The sequence below is a fragment of the Limulus polyphemus genome, unplaced genomic scaffold (assembly GCF_000517525.1).
Source record: "Limulus polyphemus unplaced genomic scaffold, Limulus_polyphemus-2.1.2 Scaffold517, whole genome shotgun sequence".
Lineage (NCBI taxonomy): Eukaryota > Metazoa > Arthropoda > Merostomata > Xiphosura > Limulidae > Limulus > Limulus polyphemus.
The window spans coordinates 470,670-477,108 of NW_013666127.1; positions in this window are offsets into that span (position 1 = coordinate 470,670).

The window sequence follows — 6,439 nt, forward strand, 5'->3', positions numbered from 1 at the left end:
GCAGCCTTTCTTGTCGTGGCATCTTCCTTGTGTTGAAGTTGTTAGCATTGAGCTATCTTGTGCCAGCAAAGTCCCTCAAACCTCTCTGAAAGCTGATCTTTTCTGGCCTTAAATCCAGATGACTGTACCAACCTTGGTACCTCTGTGCTGGATTTAACATAGGATTCAAATTCAAGATCTCTGGCCATTGCATCCTGCATGGTAGAGGGGTGTGCTTGCTTCACTTGTATCTTTAATTGTGGACTGTCCAAGGCATCTTCGAACTGATCCCTCGGCAACAACTTGAGGAGATCGGGTGGTGCAGTTGGGTAGGCCTTGTGTGCCATACTTTCCAAATCCTGTGCTAGCTCTTGCAGGTTCTCCCCTTTAGCACGGACTCTCGTCCTAAACCTAGCCCTGTAGACTTCAGACTGATTTTGAATTCCATACCTGAGTTCTAGAGCAGCTACCAGTGCTCTATAGTTGTGCCTGTCACCTGCCGACAACTGTCCAAGCATTTCCAGTGATTGTCCTTTCAAGCTCGTTGCCAGATATACTGCTTTCTGCTCCTCTGTCCATCCATTCCTCTCTGCCAGGAGCTCAAATTGTGCTCTATAGGCTTCCCACGGTGCCTTTCCATCGAATTCCTGTGGCTTCCTTCGTACTAGATCACCCCTATTGCTGACATTCATATCTGGCATGTGACTTCTAACAGGACTGAAGATGTCTGCATTAGGGTTTAGCTGCAGGGTCTGGAGGGGGCTTCCTGTTGCCTGAGGCTGATTAGGTCGATGGCTAATATATCCACCTTGTGTAAATAACAGTAAATCATTCTTTAATGTATTTAATTCGCTTTGAAATTTACTAATATTTTCCATTTGTACTTCTTGTTCCAGTTTCCACTGCTGTGATCTCTCTTCTTGTTTCTTTTTTCCCCAACAACTGCTGTAATTTCTCTTCTTGTTTCTTTTCGTTTTCCTCCAACAACTGCTGTAATCTCTTTTCTTGTTTCTTTTCTTTTTCCTCCTACAGCTGCTGTAATCTCTCTTCTTGTTTCTTTTCTCGTTCTTCTTGTTTCTTTTGCTGCTCTTGTATTGCTGCCATCAAATCTGCTAAGCTGTAGTTTGATTTGCCGCTTCTTGTTTCCTTTTTTTTCATCCCACTTCTGACACCAATTTGTTACGTCTCTGGTCGTTTGTTAATTACTCATAAAAATTCTTTCCGAAGAACTTCAGCGATACAAGTCCATTCTTAAATAAAACTAGTTTATTCTTTCTCAGTACAACTTCACAATCCATTTAATTTCCACAGTCACTTTAATAACTTAACAAACGCTATAATTCACTATAATTCACAATGAACGATTCACGCCTACTACCGTGCTTGACTTAATTGTCCGTCTCTATCTCTGTCTGCTCTTCAATTTCATTGTTTGGCGCACTTTATATCATGACGTGTTACTAGAGTCACGTGACTTCCGCTGTCGTAACAATATCAAGGATAATTGACAGCAAGTTAACTTACGCTACTGAGGAATATGTATCAATACATACTAGTTGTATCTCACCTTGATTACTTTTGTAATCCTCAAAAGTTTTGCAGATAGTCAATAGCTTTAGCTGCCGAGGAGGTGCTTGGTACCTAGCTAGCTTAAACATTATGGCATATTAATCTTTCCATGTAATATTAGATGAAGTTGGCTCCCACTTTGGTGTACAAATTCTCTGATGATCTTCAATTTCCATGGTTACTCTCAAGCTCATTGCATAAATGTTAACTGTGATGTACACTTAGGTAAGTTGAACCAATCAAATGCTTGGTTTATGGTTTAGGCCTTACGTTTTCCAAAATAATCAGAAAGGCTTTTAGAGAATATGGCCTGCCTATATGGGTAATTAATAAACTAGGACGATCTCTCGAGAAGCATTTAAATCATCAGATGAATACCAAAAGAATAAACATGTTATATGCAATCTAGGCCTATTGATTGCATGTAAAACAATTTGGCATATATGATATTACAAAAAATATATCCAATGAAAATTTATTGGGTATGTTATGAATTACAATTTCAAATGGTCTGAAACCGAGCTAAATGACAATTTAAATTCAGTAGTTAAATAAATGCCGATATTTAGCCAATTTATGATATTTGCCAACAAGATTGATACACACAGTTTCTTTGTTTTATACAAATTTGTTTTAATATACAAGCAATAATACAATTTACAATAACAGTTATTACAAACAGCTACTACAAACAATGATTTATATACAAAAGATTCACAAATTTACAAACAATATAAAGTCTTCTTTCTAGTCTGGAACTTCCTTGATATCTTATCGAGAGTTGACGATGTGCGAGTTAATTTCGAGTTGACTTAGGTACAGTTCACTTAATAGGGAGCTAGCTAGCTCTGTAGTTCTCGCTGATCACACATCGATTACAGGTAGAGTTTCTTTTGCCGCTCAAGTTATATAATATCCTCGTAAAAGTACTAATGCCCGATGTGAACCCACTGAAGTTAAATGATTTGTTATGTTCGAAATGTATAAATGTTTCTGGTCAATATATCTAAAGTTCCCGATTAAAAAGCGTTAATTACAGTTATAGCTTACGAAGTTTATAGCACACCAATTACAGCAACCCAATAATAGATACTGTTTTTAGGCGCGTCGCGTTGGTTATATATATATATAGGCGTGTGGAGAGTTTCTCAAAAATTCAGATTACATAACAATACAAAGCTACAGTAGCGTTTACGTACACACATGTGTTGTTGATTCTTACGCTCGACAACCTTCAACAACTTTAGAGAACAGGCGGGAGTTTCGCAATACATATTTAACATTATATATTATGTACATTTCTAAATATAAATTTAATTTAAACAAACATCAATATTAAAATAAATGTATAATAATAAATCCATCACAGGTAATGTGAGAACTCGATTAAGAGTATGTTCTATGGAACACTTTCATGATACAATTATGGGCATAGCACCCTATATTATTACTAAACAGGCTTTACTTGAGTCTGACCACTCCTTACGCATTAAGATAGAGAGTTCAAGGAATCTCTTCTTATTAGATTTAAGAAACCATCTATTAATATAGAGAGAAAATAACCTGTTAAATTATTTTCATTTAATTATATGTATTTGGTTCATATATTTTCTTAACTTGGCTTATCTGTTGTTCTTAATTTTTTGTAATTACTCATTCTTCACCCAGTAATTATAGTTTGAAATATTCATTGTTACGTTACACTATGAAGAACACACTTCTTAAGAATACACTGTTTGTCTTTAAAACGTTTCCAACTGTTATTTGAGTTAAGACAGCCTTTGTGGTAATTAGAGAATTAACCTGTTAATTGAATGGTTGTTCCTCTTTGTTAGACATGTACACTTAAAATCTGGTAACAGGTGTACCCTTGAATTTTATGGCATTCTAAAAGCATGTAAGCTCAAACTACCACTGAGTTATAATGCACTGACTTTTGATTTATCTATTGAAAGCTGATTCTCAGTTATTCCTTCTCATTAACAGTTTGTTCCATAAAATCATTCCCTTAAATTCAAGTCATCAGATAAAACATTATGTACAAAAAAAACTTTAAAAAGCCAGACTTCCTACATTATCTTTTCACAATTCCTGGCTAATTCCCACATGACTTTATTGTATTCAATCACAGGTTTTTAGAATATAGCGTTAAAATTTCCTCTTTCTGACAGTAATGTGTTCGGGTTTATAGCTCTTTTGAAAGTTAAGAACCACTCAAACTTCTCAAGTTGAAGTTCAACCAAGAATTCCATATTTGAACAAAGAGACGACCCAGAAACATAAACGTGAAACTAACTAAATGAAATGCTGAAAATTAAATGGAAGAAATAAATGTAAGCTTAGGAGTTAGAAGTAAAATATAAAATAAAATGTACTAGGACAATATTTGTAGTTTAGACACCTAGAGACAAGACACAAACGAAAGTGTAATCATGTTTTCAATTATTATTCATGAATAAGCTAAATAAGCATTGTATAATTATTCTTGTCATAAGACATTATATCTTTTACATTTTAAACACTACACTCTTTATCAATCCCCTTAGGGATTCTCAAGAATTAGAAGATTGAATAATAATAATAGTATTCCAAGTGATCAGAACGGTTTATATAAATGAACACTATAAGGAAAGTCTAGTGTTTGTAAATGAACATCTAATAACTGAATTAAAAACTTTTCCGTAACTAAAAATGCTACTAGAAATAAAAATAATAAGTATATTTGGATTAAAGAGGGAAAAGTTCTAGTAAGACATTGAGAAAATGAAAAGATACTAAGAATTAAAAGTGAACAGGATTTAACTAAATTATAAAATGGTGTTAAAAAAAGATTATTTTCAATATTATTTTAATTGATAATCCATATAAGAATGATATCTTTATTAGTTCAAATATGATTAATGTAATACAAAGGAATATACGTAGTCTAAATAAGAATTTTGATTTTTTTCTTACTTATCTACAGCTAATTCAAAAGAAAATACATATCATAGTACTTACAGAAATTTGGGCCAAAAATGAAGAGTTAAAGGAGTATAAAAATAATATAAAGTCAGAAATTATAATAAATCTGGAGGTACTTTCGTATTTGCAAGCAATGAAATAAATACAAAAGATTGTTTGTTTTTAATTATGCACAAAGCTACACAAGGACTATCTGTACTCTGCCCACCACGGGTATCAAAACCCGGTTTCTAGCGTTGTAAGTCCATAGACATACCGCTGTGCCACTGGGGAGCCTACTCTGAAGAGAATGATGTAAAAGAAGATTAAAATATGTTAGCTGCTTTTGCCTTTTATCCTTGTATTCAAACTACTACTAAAGAACAGTCGAATGCATGTCTCGATCAAATTTATATTAGAACAGATAAAATAGATTATATACAAACAGCAGTCTTAAAAATTAGGATTACAGATCACTGTACTACAGCTCTAAAAATTCATTTAATGAATAAAACTATGTGTAAAACTAAGTATAATAATGAAGAATTAAGAATAAATTATAAAAAACATTGATACAAAAATAAATCAAACTGATTTTAGTAGTATCTATCAAAATTTTAACATACAAGATGCATATAAAGATTTTATTATAAAATTAGAAAATATAATTGAATCATCTATGAGTTACATAAAAATTAATAGAGAAAAAAAGTTAAAACTATGCATGAAAAATGGATTATTACAATCTAATCAACATAGAAATAAAATGTATAGAAATATACAATACAAACTACCAACCTATAATGAATTGGATGAGTTTGAAAATTATAGAAATTGTTTAAGTAGGTTAATAAAATAAACACAAATAATGTATTATAGACAACTTACACTTCAGTGGGACATAATAAATGAGATTATAGAGAAACACTCATAATGCACTGAAGTATTTGAAAGCATTACCATAAAGAATAAACTTACGTTTTCTGAACAATCCAAATTATATGTAAATTCATTTAATGATTTTTTGTAAATATTGCAACGGAACTTATAAGTAAAAATTGTTGTAACTGTTTTAATACAGACCAATTAGATGAAACAAGGTATAAAACTAATATATCTGCTAATTCAGTGTATCTTATATCAACTGATGAATATGAAATAAAAAACTATAAAGTCTTTAAAAAATGGAAAAGCATGTCCTTAAAAGATAAAGTTACAGCAGGAATTATCAAAAATAATATTGAAAAACTGACACCAGTGATAACGTATTTAGTTAATATGTCAATGGAAAAAGGAGTTTTCCCAGATATTTAAAAAATTGCTGTCATTATACCAAAATTAAAAGGAGGAAATAAATATGATTTAAATAATTACAGACCGATTGCTATAATATCAGTTATACCAAGAACACTTGAGAAGATTGTTAAAAAAAATAATAAAATTTTTATATTCAATACATTTTTTTTCCAAATTGTCAATTTGAATATCGTGAAAATATGAATACAGAAGATGCACTTATTAGAGTGGTTAATAAATTAAATTATTGATAATAAAATAATATATGCTCTTTTTCTAGATATATCAAAAGCTTTTGATACGATTTCGCAAAAACTTTTACTAAAAAAGCTTAATAAAATTGGAATAAGAGGTATAGTTTTAAATTGGTTTAAATCATATATATATAAATGAAGTGATAAGTGATGAAATGAATTTAACCGCTGTAGTACATGAGGAATCACCATTAGGACCATTAATGTTTTTAATATATATATAAATGATTACTGTGAAAGTAGGTTTTATGGAGAAATAACAAGTTTTGCAGATGACTCAGTATTAATGAGCTTATTAAAAATTAACAATGATTTGAAATAAATAAGAAGGTGGTTTAATGAAAATTTATTATGCTTAAATGTAAATAAAACGGTCTAAATGAGATTTTCTCTAGAAA